At 56.1% G+C, this 15,840-nt stretch overlaps 1 protein-coding gene across 3 annotated transcripts in view; it reads right to left on the bottom strand.

The window, feature by feature from the left end:
• The window catches only part of RPH3AL (rabphilin 3A like (without C2 domains)), a 129,687-nt gene that overhangs the window by 86,199 nt on the left and 27,648 nt on the right, over positions 1–15,840 (bottom strand). Inside the window, exon 1 of one of the 3 annotated variants that reach the window (XM_089317586.1) lies at positions 4,471–4,600. The exons of the other annotated variants lie outside the window; for them this stretch is intronic. The gene's annotated coding sequence lies outside the window, so the exon portion shown is untranslated. Of the gene's footprint in view, positions 1–4,470; positions 4,601–15,840 lie in introns of those variants that run through there. 3 annotated transcript variants of the gene reach the window in all.

Here is a 15,840-nt window from a genome sequence, read left to right as displayed (position 1 = left end):
ACACCCGCCCTGGAGCCTCATCCCAGCCACCGGGCCAGTCCTTATCGCCCGCGCCCCTTCCTGTTGCCCTCATCTCGCCCACCTGTAGACCCTGGCACTTCCTGCCCTGATGTCACTTCAGGGACACTCTCGCTGACACAGCTGTGTCTACACAGCCCCCACAGTGTGGTACACACGAGTGAGCTTTCACAGAGCCTAAGGCAGGTGGTGACCTGAGCTCCGGAGACCCAGGGCTGATGAAGTCATGAGTGAGACCCTTCCGCACAGAATCACATTCCCAGCACTGCAGCCGCACCGTGGGACTGTGACAAGGCTGTGGTGCCCAGGACAGACCGTCTCCATGGTAACAAGAAGTGATTTAGGGAGGAGAGCAGGCGGGGATGCCGCAGGGAACAGTCCACACGGAGGGCAGGGCTGGGTTCCCAGGGCTGGCCAGAGAGGCCTCAGTCTAGAACAAAAGCCATGTCCCCCCACCGGGAGCAGTGTCCGGCCCTGGTGGGCAGCATTCCCACGAGGACACAGATGGGCTCCAGACGGCATGCGGCAAATGAAGCCAACCCTGCCCCAGTCTCCAGCCAAATCCCCACGTGGAACGCTTTGCGCTGTGATTTTCCACTTGTGGCCAGGGGCCCTGACAGCAAAGGCAAACAGGAGACACACAGGCAGCCAAACCCACCCCCCATCCTAGCCACGGGCCAGGGCTCAGGGCTCAGGGCTCAGGAGAGAGCCCAGAGCCAGGCAAGTGGCCTCTGTGGCACTGGAGAAGAGGCCTCGCCCCAAGCACCCAGGCCAAGCTGCACTGGAGTGGGAGTGGAGCCAGTGCCTCTGTGAGGACAGGGCTGGGACCTGTCAGTCGCGTCCGCCTGGCAACGGAGGGAAAGGGGGCTGCACACCTGCCCCTGCCCTTTGCCAACCCAAGACTGTGAGCTGCAGAGCCCAGGGCCACAGGGGAGGAGACGGGGGCTTAAAGGAGGGAGCAGGGGCCGGGCTGCAGGGACAGAATACCTGCCAGCGCGTTGCGGACGTCAGGACGGAGCCTCCGGCTGCACCCAGGTGCTAGTGTTGCAGGGAGCCTTAGCAACAGGCCCTGACATCTGCTCCGTTACTATGATACGGAAACACGATGACAGCAGCCAGATAAGGGGCGCCCAGACAGCAACACGGCCTGCACCTGTCAGGCTGCGTGGGGAGGATGAAGGCTCCAGACAGGACACTCAAAGGCCCGTCTGAAACCCCAGGGGGCTGCCTGCTCGGAAGCAACTCGGGCTGGGTGTGCACAGGGCAGGGCCCGTGTGGATCCGGGAGACAAGACGGGAGCCCAGAGGAAGCCAGCCTGACGAACGTCCCTAAAACTCCGCCCTGCTACCAGGCGGGCTTCGGGATCTGGGGCGACTCCCCACCTCCTCCCCGGGCTGCTCTCCTCCTCCCTGGCCCTCAGCTCCCTTCGGGGGCAGCTGCACAGGTGGTCCTAACAGCCCAGGTCAGGCTGTGTGACTCCTACTCCATGACCTTCAGTGGCTCCCCACTACCACAGGGGAAAGGACCCAGGCTGCACTCCAGGTTCTCCATGGTGTCACCTGCCCCCACCCTCCCATAAACCCACCCTCCCCCCGCCTCTCATCAGGTCACCTTTTCTCTGCACGTCCCCGACAGATGCCGGCTGTCCTCACCCAGCTCCCAGGTGGACGGAGCACCCTTCTTCCCTTCCTGGCATCTCCTTCACCCTTCTGGGGGTGGTGGGTGGTCCTCTGCCTCTGCTGCTCCCAGCTCTGGGGGTGCAGAGTGCCTAGGACATGCCTACAGGGAACCTCACAGGTCCAACACGGCACACAGGCTAACGTCCAGCCTCCCAGGCCTGCGGACAGCACGGCCCCCGCCTCCTTAATCCTCTTCCTCCTGGCCACCCACAGGCCCAGCCCCCTGTCTTAGCTCCGGCCCACTCTACAAAGTGGTCAACACCAACCAAAACCACAGGCCATCTAGAAAGGACTCCAGTTGTTGGGTTAACGGTCAACAATGAGATAGCGCAGTCGATGTCAGGGTCAATGTCAAAAGTGACCCATGACCTGGAAGGTCAAGCACAGCGAGAGCAGGCATAACAAATGGCCCCAAGTGGCAGACACGGCAAAGCACGATCTAACTATCCAGTGCCGACGTGGAGAACACAACACGGATCTATCAGGGCTGTGGGGAAGTGACGACTCCTCCTTGTCTCAGCCCCCACTCAGACTCCTCCTCTTAGAACACCCCCCGCCCCTGCTCAGACCCCTGTGCCCTTCCATTTGGATGACCCGTGAGTGACCTCGTCCATGGCGCCTCTCCCTCCTCCCTCCGGGGCCCCAGAGCTCAGAGTCCATCACTGCCCCCTGCAGGACAGGAACAGCCATGTGCGGTTCCACACCTTCCTTCCACAGACATGCAGAGCGCTGGCTGCACCAGGTGCACACCTGGAGGCCCCTCCCGTGGCCCTGGCCCGGGCAGGGGGTGGGGGTGCAGGGCCTTTCTTTGTACCTCACCCCTCTCCCACCGCGGCCTCACACAGGAGCTCACAGAATGCTGTGGGGTCTTTGTTCTTGCCTAGGAAAGTAAATCTTCGGGAAGCTGTAACGGCCTAAAATGCCCGCTCGGGTGGGCCCCAAATCCCTGCCTGCCTCTTTGTCTACCTGAAGCTGTTTCCTCACTCCCAGACTGAAATGCAAAGCAGAGCCTGCGGGCAGAACAGGACGTGAGCTACCTGCTTCTTCCCCTCGCTTCAAGTGCCAGCCCTGGGATTCTAACGGCCTCTAGCTCTGTCTGCATGGCCCCGGGCACAGCTTGCTTGTCAGTCCTGAAAGGCTGCCACAGAGGCAAGACTCCCGAACCAGATTCCCAGGACTGCCCCGCGGAGGCACAGGCAGGAGGGAGGGCAGCCTGGCCGGCTCCACTCCCCACATGCCCGGGCAGTATCAGTCTCAGAAAATCACTGCACACTGGCTGGCTTTAAATGGCTCTGGAGCCTCTGAGGCCAAGGTCAAGGTGCCAGTGGGGCTGGGCTCTCTCAGGGAAGACCCCCTCCCACACCTGCTCCTGGCGTCTGCAGTCCTGGCCGGCAGCTGCCTCGCCCAGCTCTCTGCTCGTCCTCACAAGGAGTTCTTGTCTCTGTGTCTCTCTTCTCACGAGGACGCTGGGCACTCCACGTCCTGGCAAGCGACATCCACAGTGACCTGATTTCCAAATGAGGTCCCCCCTCTCAGGTGCTGAGGCCGGGACCTCCCCAAACCTGCTGTGGGCAGACAACTCAACCCACAACACAGGGCTAACGAGGGCCAGAGCCCTACCTGGAGAGTGGGTGGAAGTGGGTGGGGACACCACGCACCCTGGGTCCTTTAGTACATGGGCATTGAAACCTTGGTCTAAAATGACCCTCAATGTTGTGGGTTAAGCCGCTGCCTGCAATGCCACGTCAGATTGTTGGTCTGGGTCCTAGTTGCTCCGCTTGCAATCCCGATCCCTGCTAATGCACTTGGGAAAGCAGCAGAAGGTGGCTCAGGTCCTTGGGTCCCTGCACACGTGTGGGAGACCCGGATGGAGTTCCAGGCTCCTGGTTTCAGCCTGACTCAGCCCCAGCTGGTGCTGCCAACTTGGGGAGTGAACCAGTAGATGGAAGAGCTCTTCCTCTCTCTCCTTCAAATAAAGAAAGTAAATCTTTAAATAAAAATGACCCCTGGGGCTCCTGGGTCAGAGACATAGGAGAGAGGTCTAAACTCTGGGGCGGGAGAAGTCATGGTTCGTATAAAGTGAAGCTTCAGGAACACCACCTCAGTCAGTCTTTGCTTGTCTCGGGATTCTTCCCGTGGATGGCGGAAAGTGGCATTTTCATGTTCATTGACTTGCAACTGAAATTTTCTATTTCCCTTAATTACGACTATAGGAAGCCATACTGCTGGCACCAAAGCCACAGCTGTTTTCCTATCACAGTACAATGGTGCCGGAATCTCAAAACACCGCTTCCGGTCTTTGCTGCTTTAAAATGGCAGACTCGTGCAGAGGCCCAGTGAGGCCGGATCACCCCCACGCAGCAGCACCCATTGGCCCAGCTGGCTTCCCCGGTCTCGTCTGTGTACTCAGACCCCCGATTGTGAGAACTGCTCCACGGCTCCTTGTGCAAGGAGTCCATGGCCCCAAAAAGAAGAGGAGACGGAACTGGGATTTAGCTCACAGATAACATCCAGTCTTCAGGGTGAGCAGGTGCCCCCGGCCTCGGGTGCCCTACAGGCGCTCCGAGGGGCGTGGGGTGGGAGGGGCGGGCAGAGCTAAAGCCTGCTTCCTGGAGAGCAGCGGGTGCGGCTGTGCACAGTCCCAGGGAGTGGACTTCCTGCAGAGGGAATCTGATCTCGCTCACACCTTGGAGCTGCTCACTGAAGGAGCCCGAGGGGAACCTCCCCACAAGCAGACAAGTCTCTGCAAAGGAAACCGCCCCTCGCCGCTCACCTGCCTGCTGCAGTCCCGATCCCGGCGCGCTCACAGGCAGTCCTCAGCTCCTCGTGGCGGCTTCCCGCACGGCCACTGTCCCTGCAGCCACTGCCCAGCCCAGCCTGGACACCAGCTCTCAGGTGCCTCTCCTCAGCCCGGCCCCACCCCTCCCCATCCTTCTGCCCAGGACCCTGGCCCTGGCTGTTTGCTTAAAGCCGGCAGCCACGGCAACTTCCAGCTGGCCTGGCCCACTATCTGCAGGCCAGCTGTCCCCGCTCATTCATGGAAACACAAACAGACGTTTCTCTGTTCCAGCTCCAAGGTCAAGCACCACACTGCCTGGGAGCCAGCTGCCTGCTTCCCTGCACACCTCTGGCTCCCCTGGCAGGGGCTAATAATCCCCCAGTACGTGGGGATGCCCTTCAGGAAGGACCACGGTGGGGATTGCAAGGCCCCAGTCCCAGCGGCAGGCCTGAGAGTGCAAAGGGACCACGGGGCGCACGGCTTGGTTTGGAGAAGGTGGGCAGGGAGGTGACCCGACAGGAGCCCTGGCCTTTTGCCCAGGGGTCTTGGTGGCCTTTGGGAGGAGGAGCCCACACATTACAAAATGCTCCTGCACATGCTTGGCTTGACCCTGCGCCACCAAACTGGGAAGGGAAAGCAGCCAGGGCCTCCTCCTCGCCGGGCACCAGTCGCAGGCTGACCAGATGGAATCCTCGTCACCAGCCCCAGGGGATGACACAACTGTCATCCCCTCCCATCCCCTGTGGCCACTGTACCTCCCACAGAGCCCTGGCTGCAGACTGTGGGGCCTGAGGACAGCAACTGATCAAGGGGTATTCTCCACGCACCCACTGCGCACCTGCGCTCGGAGTGTGCCAGGAGCTCACAGAAACTGGGAGTCGGTCAAGAACTGGCCGAACAGGTGTTCTGAGAAGGCGGGGGGCTGCCTGGGCCAGAGCAGCCTGGATGGCACCGCATAGTGGGTGAGCTGGTAGTGTTTCCCGGGGCAGGCGGCGGCTGGGCCTGGGAGACTACCAGCTGCTGCCGCTGTGCTGTCCCCAAGAAACCCATGGAGCAGAAGGCACCAAAAGAACCGCTCTCTGAGAAGGCCCAGGCGTCATCAGTGACAGCCCCTGTCCCCAGCCCCGTCCCCAGTATCCGGCCCCAGTGCTCACCCTGACCGCAGGCCCCTGTGACCCTCAGGGCTTTCCTTGCGGCCAGGCTGCCACACAGACCCAGCCCTCCCTGCCACCAGACTCTTCCAAATCAGGCCTGATGTCCTCACCGGGAGCTCACGGCCAGGCTCCACCCCACCTTGCCAAACCAGCCTCCCAGACCAACAGGAGCTCTCAGCATCCCCGCCCCCCGGCCCCAGCCCCAGCCTGAAGCCCCTGCCCCCTCCTCGGCACCTCGCAAGCAAGGCACTGCCACCTCTCACCGCGGGTCCTGGATGGTGAGTGTGCCTGACCTCGTGCCTGGGGGGCGTGTCTGGACTGGGGTTCAGAACCGACTGTCACCTCCTGCTGAGCACCTGCTAAAGGCACACCCACAGGCAACGAGGGGGCTGGACCCTCAGTTTGTGCCCTCAAAACGCATCTGCAACCCCAGTGAGAGATAACTGGAAACCTCTCGGAACTCGGAACTCTGAGCGGTCAGCCTTCGGGGCCTGAATCTCCAGCGGTGATTTCTCCCACGACACCAAAAGCCTGACCAACCAAAGGAAAAGGAGGTACCCTGGGCTTTACCGAAATTTGTGACTTTTGTCCATCGCAGGATACTACTGTCAAAAGGTGAACAGACACTACCCACAGAATAGGAGGAAACACGCAAACCATAAATGCTCTAATGGCCTGGTATCTAGCATACGTAGACAATTCTTACAACTCAACAACAACATGACAGACAATCCAACTTAAAGATGGGTGGGGAGGGGCACGTGCGGTGCACAGCAGGTTAAGTCGCTTCCTCCAGAGTTGCCAGCCCCATATGGGCGCCAGTTCAAGTCCCCGCTGTTCTACTTCCCATCCAGCTCCCTGCTAATGTGCCTGGGAAAGCAGCAGAAGATGGTCCAAGTGCTTGGGCCCCTGCCACTCACACGGGAGACCTGGATGGAGTTCCAGGGTCCTGGCTTTGGCCTGGCCCAGCTCTGCCTTGGCTGTTGTGGCCATCTGAGGAGGGAACCAGTGGACAAAAGATCTCTCTCTCACTCTGCCTTTCAAATACACACACAAAAAATCTTTTTAAAAAATGGGCAAAGGGTTTGAAAATAGACATTTCCCCACAGAAGAATAAAAAATGCCCAAAAATCACTAGAAGGCGTTTGGCATCACCTGCCATCAGGGACATGCAAATCAAGATGCTTCGATTTTAAAAATGGAGAATGACAAGTGCTGACAAAGCACTGGCGACGTGGGAGCCCTTGTGCACGGCTGCCGGGGAGGTAAAATGGTGCAGCCCCTCCCTGTGGACAAGAGTCTGGCAGCTCCTCAAAGAGTGAAAGAAGGATTTATCACATGACCTGCAACCCCACTCCTGGGCATACACCAACAGAACTATGAACAGGCACGCGGGGGCTCGAGTGGTGGTGCAGAGGGTTAAGCCACTGCCCCCAGTGCTGGCATCCTATATTGTCAAGTCCCGGCTGCTCCACTTCAGAGCCAGCTCTCTGCTATGGCCTGGGAAAGCAGTGGAAGATGGCCCAAGTGCTTGGGCCCCTGCACCTGCATGGGAGACCCAGAAGAAGCCCCTGGCTCCTGGCTTTGGATCAGCTCAGCTCTGGCCATTGTGGCCTTTTGGGAAGTGAATCAACAAAAGGAAGATCTCTCTGCCTCTCCCACTCTCTGTAATTGCCTTTCAAACAAATCTTTAGGAAAAAAAAAAGGAACAGGTGTGTAAAGAAAATCTTGTACATAAATGTCCATCACAGCACTCTTCATAACAGCCCAAAGGGGGAGAGAGGCAGTGTCCTCAATGGATGGGCTGCTTGACCATCCACCGTATACCCACACAAGGGAATGTCATTTGGATATGAAAAGGAACAAAGTACTAATTCGTGGTACAATACAGATGAACCTTGAAAACGTTACACTCCTACAAGGAACCAGTCACCTGGGTCACTACGTGGTCCCATTTACACAACGCGTCCAGAACAGGCAAATCTGTGGAGGCAGGAAGTAGACTTGGGGGGGGGGATTGGAGGGGAGGGGAAACTAAAGGGTATGGGGCTTCTTTGTGGTGAGAAAAATGTTCTAGAATCATGGTGGTGGCTACACAAATGTACGAATATATCAAAAACCACTGGGCTGTACATTTATTTACCTAAGGGTGCAGGCAATGGTCAGTGAGCTGTATTTCAATCAAGGTGTTTTTTTGAAAGAAATTGTGGCACCGTGAAGAATGAACCTGGGGCCTGAACAGGGCAGGCAGATACACCGTCTCAGGGGGCCGAGGGCCTGCCACTCACGTTCGAGGACAGATTAACTGCAGATCGACCCCGAGCGGGGAGCAGGAGGAGGGGCCGACGCAGGGACCACAGCGGCTCTGTATTATCCTCGGGACTCTGTGACGAAGACTTGCACGGTGAGCTCTCAAAGGCTCAATGCCGAAACGTGAGCCACAACACAGCAGCAGCTTCACAGTCCACGACAAAACACGGGCCTGGTCTCCACGATGCCAACAACCAGACACATGAACAGAGGGAGGACGCGACGCTTACGGGGCAGTGGAGTGGATGGATACAGGGGGAGGGAGGGACCAGAATGCCACGGCAGGGACAGCTGCAGGCAAGACGAACCGCTGGGTACCAGGCTGCTAGCAAAGAGCCCAGGAGAAGCAGGACCCGTGCACAGCCTCGGCGTCTTCCCCAGGCTCTTCACGACCCACGAAGGGAAAAGCAGTACCTTCACCGCGGAGGGACCTGGCGGCCACCGGCTGACCCCGAGGAGGGCGTGGCGTCACTTGGGTGGGGCTCCATCTCCTCCCGAGAAGATGGCAGCCAGAGCCCGGTGGAGGCCGTGTTACTTGCTCACTGACCAGTGTTCCTGCCAACCCAAGTCGCCAAAGAAAAGGGGAGACGAGGGGCTGGCAGCTCGCGGCAGCAGGCAGCGAGGAAAGCCGGCGGAAGGCACACAGCGATTCTCTCTGCCATCACCGCAGCTTTGCTCCAAGCTCAAACGTATTCCAGATGAAAAAGCCTTTAAAGATTCTCAAAATTTTCCTAATTAAAGAAAAAAACCCTTTTGGTGCCTGCTGTTTGGAACCCCAAGCCTCAAGAGGCCTGTGCGATGCGCCCCGCAGGGTGGTGTGTGCTGGGGAACACCCCCTGAGTGAGTGTCCACCGGGGAGAGGCGAAGGGGCCCCAGAATCCGGGCCAGTGGGCGCAGGAGCTGCCCGAGGCGTCAGGACCACCGTCAGGTCTCTGGGCTGTGGGCAAGGTGGAAGCTCGAGCCCTACTCCAGGCTCTGGCCTCCTGGAGAAGCGTCCCAAGTCCAGGCACGAATACAACGTACAAAGTGATGAAGTTCATCTGAACGGAGAGAAGACACACACAGGGCACTGCAGAGTGGGCCAGGACAGGGAAGGGTGGGGCTGGGGAGGGTGTTTCAGTACAGAGACAGAGCGCCCCCTCCCCACTGCCGGCCTCTCCCAGCTTGGAAAGCGGTGTGGTCACATGGTACCGCCCCAAGGTCAGGGGAGGTCCACTCCGGGGAAAGGGTCCTTTGAGTGACAGGTGGGTGGGCAGGGCTGTCCCGATCTAGCTGCCTGCCTTGTCCCGTGTCACTTCCAGGCCTGTGGTTGCTGCTGAGACAAAGGAGGGCTCTAGGGAAGGTGGGCAGAGGACAACAAACCAGAACTTCACAGAGCTCAAACATGGTCTTTGAGCAAGCACTTGGATACGGGATGTGGGCATCCCAAGACGTATCTTAATACACTACCCCCAAAAGCTTGGCCTCAGTATTTGTGTATTTTAGTGTATGTGTTGCTGAAACCAGCACTGAGGCAGGCTGAAACACTCCCACTTCACAGATGAGCCAACTGAGGCTCAGAGAAGTGAACGGCTCACCAAAGTCACACGGGTAGTACCTGGCAAAGCCCCAGGACTTGAACTCCAGGCTCAAGCTCTTAACCATAAGGGCATCCCAACTCCTCCACACACCACAGTACTTTGCCTTTTTTTAATATTGGAAATGCTTTTTTAAAAACCAGTTCACTCTTTCAAAAAATATATTTATTTGTTTGAAAGGCAGAGAGAGAGAGAGAGAGATCCTCTATCTGCTGGTTCACTCCCCCAAATGTGGGCCATTCCAACAGAGCACATTTCTCCCCACCCCCACCTTCAGCCAATCAGGTAAACTGCTCCCGGGTATAACCCAGGCCCATTAAGCCCACCTGGAATGCTACACGACCTTTAAGCTGATTGGAGAGGAATATTGGCGCCATTATCAGTTCCGTTCCTATAGTCAGTGTTCCCCTGAGTTAGTTACACCCACTTCTACCTGCTCTTTAAAAGCCTATGTCGCTGTTAATAAACTTGGACATGGTTCACTCCCCAAATGGCTAGGCTTAGGCCAGGTTGAAGCCAGGAGCCAGGAACTCTACCAGTTTCCCACGTGGGTGCAAGGACCCACAGACCTGGGCCATCATCTACTGCTTTCCCAGGCACATTAGCAAGGAGCTGGATCAGAAGCGGGGCAGGTACTTGGACTTACCCCTAATAGAAGAGCTAGAAACATGCCAGGGGATTCCAAATCAATCCCATCAAGGTGGCATGTACCAATGCCATCTTACTAGTCCAAGGGATCAGTTCCATTCAGAATTGATCATAATGATAGGATTAGGGGAGGGGGAGGAGGGGAGAGGGAGGAGGAACCCATATGGTTGCCCATATGGGATACCGGTGCTTAGTCAGCAGTTTAACCTGCTGTGCCACAACGCCAGCCCCGACACCACAATGCTCTTTGCAACAAAGAACCACGTGTGTCTGGGGACCTTTTCCCACCCCGCTACCCTGACATAATGCACAGTCTTTTTTCCTTGTCCTTACAGATAAATTAGAGATGGTGAATATGATTCTACACGAGGAAATTCTGTCTTTGCAAAAGTAAGAAAACAAATAATCCAGATAAAAATGGGCAAAGGATTTGAACAGAGTCTTTGCGAGAGAAGAGGAAGAAGACAGACGACTACCGTCTGTAGCAAACAGGCCTACGAAAAGACGCTCTATGTGCCAAGGCCCCTGTGGGAGCCCGAACCTCCTCCCACCCTAGGTTCCCCTACACGTCCATGCCTTGGATAAAGCTCGACTTTCCAATGAGGGCAGTCACAGGCTAACGAGTAACTGGCAAGCCTGAACCCAGCGCGCCAGGGCAGATGGGGGGAGGTAGGCAGCACTGCTGTGGGCGGGGGGGGATGGCAGTGCACGAAGCCTCCAGCTGGGAAATCACAAACCAGAAACCACCCAAGAACAAGTCCCAGCTTTGGCGATCACCGTCAGAAAAATCAACCAGCTTCCAGCACCAGAGAGGAATCCATGTGAACACGGACAGACCTACGTAGGACCCACGCTGCTCCCCGGGGTCGTGTGGAACGGGACGCTCACTCAGGGAGCCGCGGGCAGACCCGGGCCATGACCCCATGCTTGACTGCACACACACCTTACAGAGGTTTTCTAAGATTTCCCTTGGGTACCGAAGATGTGAATTCTGAAACCTGTACCGTAACACGGCGTGCACCTGTACCCTGTCTGCTTGGCTGCATCTGCGCGCGGTGGCCTGGCGGTCCAGTGTCAATCAACTCTACTGCCAAAGGACGCAAATGGCTTCACTTATTGGGGGGGGGGGGAGTGGGAGAGTGTTGGGGGGTCCCCAGTGCGGCTGCAGAAAGCCCATACTTCCCATTTCCCTCCCACGGGGTCTGAGCTCCTGAGGCCCTGCCCCTCGCTCCCCGTACCCAGCTTAGAAACTCATTCTAAGCAACCACGAACACGCATACAGAAATCAAATGGAGAAACTAACCTACGCCTAAGGCGATAAATACCCAGACTTGCAATTCATCATGTGAAGCACACTTTTGGGACTTAACAATACAAGATCACACAAGGAAAAAAATAACTGCTGCACTGTAATGGAATCTCAATGTGGTTTCTCCCCTCTTTCACAATACCTTAATTCTCGTTGCATTAAGGTAATGTTTTTGGATTCCGGTTGAGCACAAGTACCTGAAACTGCAGAAAGTGAAACTGTGGGCTGACGCTGTGGTGTAACAGGTGAAGCCGCCGCCTGCAGTGCCGGCATCCCACATGGGTGCTGGTTTGAGTCTCGGCTGCTCCACTTCCCATCCAGCTCTCTGCTATGGCCTGAGAAAGCAGTAGAAGATGGCCCAAGTCCTTGGGCCCCTGTACCTGCATGGGAGACCTGGAAGAAGCTCCTGGCTCCTGGCTTTGGTCTGGCCCAGCCCTGACCATTGCAACCATTTAGGCAGTGAACCAACAAATGCGAGGTTCTCTCCCCTCCACCCGCACCCCAATTCTTCCTCCCTACCTGTCACATAAAGAAATATAAGGAACTACAATTCAGTGATAAAAATGAGCTGGCAACACTGCTGTATCAGGTTGAGGCACAGCAGGTACGTTCACGACCTCATTGGCTTTGCTCTGACCTCACTAAGCACAAGGGAGAAGGTGGACTCTGCTTCACCCCACACCACCGCTCTGCAGCAAGGCTGCCGTGGGCGACTCGGAACCTTAGGGCCGCGTCCCACATGGTCCCAGCTCATGTCCCGCTACTTCCAATCTAGCTCCATAGCTCCCTGGCCTGGGAAAGCAGCAGAAGTCATGTATCTGGGACCCTGTACCGATGTGGGAGACAATGATGAAGCTCCTGGCTCTTGGCTTCGGCCTGGTCCAGCCCTGGCTATTGTGACCATCTGGGGAGTAAATCTGCAGATGGAAGATCTCTCTCTCTCTCTCTCTAACTCTACTTTCAAGCAAATAAATAAATCTTCTTAAAAAATACAATCTTTTGGGGCTGGTGCTGTGGCACAGCTGGTAAAGCTGCCTCCTGTAGTGCTGGCATCCCATATGGGGGCTAATTCGAGTTCCAGCTGCTCCACTTCTGATACAGCTCTCTGTTATGGCCTGGGAAGGCAGCAGAAGATGGCCCAAGTCCTTGGGCCCCTGTACCTGCGTGGGAGACCTGGAGGAAGCTCCTGGCTCCTGGCTTCAGATCGGCGCAGCTTCGGTCATTGTAGCCGACTGGGAAGTGAACCAGCAGATGGAAGACCTCCCTCCCTCCCTCCATCTCTCTCTCTCTTGCCTTCTCTCACCATGTAACTCTTTCAAATAAATAAACAAATCTTTAAAAAATACAATCACTCTATGTTCCACCAGTTTCTGTTTCCTGAAACAATGACACTGTTTCACGGATTCCTAACACTTCAAAGTCCCCTCTCCACATCCCCGGATGTCCCCAGCGAGTGCCCCCTGCAGTCCCCAGTGCCTGTACTACCAGCGACCTGACCAGCCCTGCTGGGAAGGGTCTGGGAAAAGTGCATGGAAAACACCTATTAGGAAAAAAACCGGCATGGATGCCTATATTTGTATCAAAATAAAGTTATCTCCCAGCTCCATTTCTCCCTGAGCTTTCTGGGCCCCTCAGAGGTGTCCCTGTCTTCCCCATCTTGCCCAGCCCTCGCCTCACCCATGCCTTGGGCACTACTCCCATCCTCACCCCTGGAGACCGCCAGCTGGGATCTTGAGAGCCAAAAACAAAGTCTTCTTCCTGACTTCTCTGTATTTTCAAAGTAAAACAGTACTTTTAACATTTTTATACACTTACTTGTTGGAAAAGCAGAGAGAGAGAGAGCGCTCCCATCCACTGGTTCACTCCCCAAATATCCCCAACAGGCAGGGCTGAGCCAGGCTGGAGCTGGGAGCCAGGAGCTCCATCTGGGTCTCTCACGTGGGTGGCAGGGGTCCAAGCACTGGAGCCATCACCTGCCATACCCCAGGATGCACACAGCAGGAAGCTGGAATTGGGAGTAGATCGAGGTCTCGATAGGACAGACTCGGGACGTGGGCACCCAACACTGCCCGTCACTAGCCGTCCAGTTAGAACAGTCCTTGGCACACCAGCCTCCTGGCACGCTGCAGGCCAGTGGCTTTCCTTACATGACTGACTGCCCACTCCCTCTGGTCTGCTTGCTTGCTCTGGGGCCAGGCTGGCCGCATCTCCCAGGAATAGGCATCGTCTAGGTGAGGGCCGAGGCCAGGCCACTGGCTCAAGTCCCCGGGGCTTTAGTTTTGCTTCAGCCTGCGTTCTCTCTTGGGGAGCTTGTCAATGAGTCTCACACCCAGCATGACCAGAATCTCACTACACATTCACCAGGCAGGCGTGTATGCAGGGGCTTCAAAAGGCTTGTGGAAGATCAAATTAAAAAGTTATTTTGGCATGAGGAAAGGAGAGGAGAGGAGAGGGGAGGGGAGGGGAGGGGAGGGGAGCAGAGTGACCTCCACGCATACTTGAGGTCATGATAAAGTTCGTGGGGGGCAGCCATTTGGCATGGTGGTCAGGATGCCACCTGGGATGCCTACGTCACGTATCAGGAGGGCCTGGGTTCAAACCCTGGCCCCACTCCTGATTCCAGCCCCACTGCTAATGCACCTGGGAGCAGCAGGTAATAGTTCAAGTACTTGAGCCCCTGCCATCCACACGGGAGTCCCTCATGGAGTTCCTGGCTCCTGGCTGCAACCTGGCCCAGCCCTGGCTGTTGTGGGCTTTTGGGAAGTGAACCAGTAGATGGGCGATCTCTCTCTCTCTCTCTCTCTCTCTCTGTGTCTTTCTCTCTTTCAATTAAAATAAGTGAATAAAGAGGTCTTAAAAGTTCATGCAAGTGTATATTACAAAAAGCTATGCATTATGAATATCAAACTTCTGATGTAAAATACAGGTATCTTTCAATTCCACTTTTCCACAAATTTCTGAAATAGCCCCTGTTGGTATGTGCCAATAATCAGCTCAATCTTTAAATAAATGGCTTACGTCTTCCAGCAAACGAGACACTGCGAACCAACAGAAGATACCTCCAAGTACAATATCTTGGTGATACAAAAGGTTTTGTAAGTTACAGGCCTCCTACCCACCCAAAAAATGTGCTCACAAACCACAAAAAGAACATGAAACGACACGGAAAGAAGCCAGTCTAAACAGCTATGTCCTGCTACCAGCTCTGGGACGCTGACAGAAGCATCAGGGACCTGCTGGGAGACGGGGAGGGCGGGGAAGTGGCGCACGTGGGAGCTGCAGGGCTGAGCATCCCCAATGCCAAGGCCGGAAAAGCTCCAAAACCTGCACCCTGAGTGCCACCATGACGTCACAAGTGGAAAATTCCACATCTGACCATGTGTGACCAGGTCGTGGTCAAAGCGCAGGACAACATGACTGCACAAAGTTACCTTCAGGGCATGTGTGTAAGGCGCAGACGAAACCAACTAATTCTGAGTTTAGCCTTGGGTCCCCTCCCCAAGATATTTCATTATGTACCCACAAATATTCCCAAATCCCAAAACTCGGCGATCTGAAACCTTCTGCTCCCAAGCATTTCAGTTCTGAGTACAATCCCGTAACATTCTCTGTGATAGGGAAACGTGCCGCACACATCGGCTGGAGCTGCAGGAAGTCAGACGCTGAAAGTGAGCCCGGCATAAACCACTGGCGTTAGTTAACAGCCGCGCATCAGCACCGGCTCAGGCGCCGGGAACGCACCCCATCCCTGCGAGGTGTTGACGACGGGAAACCAGAGGAGGCGCGGGCTGTGCCGGAGCTCCCTGTGCACCCCGTGTACTTTGTTGGTAAACGTTAAACCGCTAAAGAATAATGATAATAAATGCTTCCGAGCGGAATAAAAACTTTTTGAACTTTTACATCATCTTATCAACAGAGGATAAAATCCCACCCCAGTCTCTATCAGCAGGGAAGAATCTTGTCATTTAACGGCTGCATTCACGCCTGGTGTCATTCCCTTCCGGACGCTTCCGCGTTGATTTGCAACATGGTCTCATCACCTGCACTTGTCAAACGAGGAACCCGCAGCACCTGCTGCTATTCAGGGTTCGAGCACCATGTCACACCCTGTGGTCCTCAGCGGCACACAGCCCGGTGTGGACACTGGAAAGTCATACACGCCAGCTCCCTGTTCTCTCTCTTCCTCAGTGCCTGGACCGCAGATCGAGTCCCTGTGTTTGTGTATTTATTCGGGAATCTCTGTAGGGCCTGTGGGCGCACTGCACAGTGCACGGGATGGACCCAACCACAGTGCTGCCGAGTGCCGGGCCTGCACAAGGAAGGCGGGAGTAAAAGGCGGGCACGGTGTCCAGGAAGAGAACCGTCC

This window comes from Oryctolagus cuniculus, chromosome 17, assembly GCF_051225735.1.
Source record: "Oryctolagus cuniculus isolate XC-2025 breed Fujian yellow rabbit chromosome 17, ASM5122573v1, whole genome shotgun sequence".
Classification (NCBI taxonomy): Eukaryota; Metazoa; Chordata; class Mammalia; order Lagomorpha; family Leporidae; genus Oryctolagus; species Oryctolagus cuniculus.
This window is presented reverse-complemented; position numbering and strand designations above follow the sequence as displayed.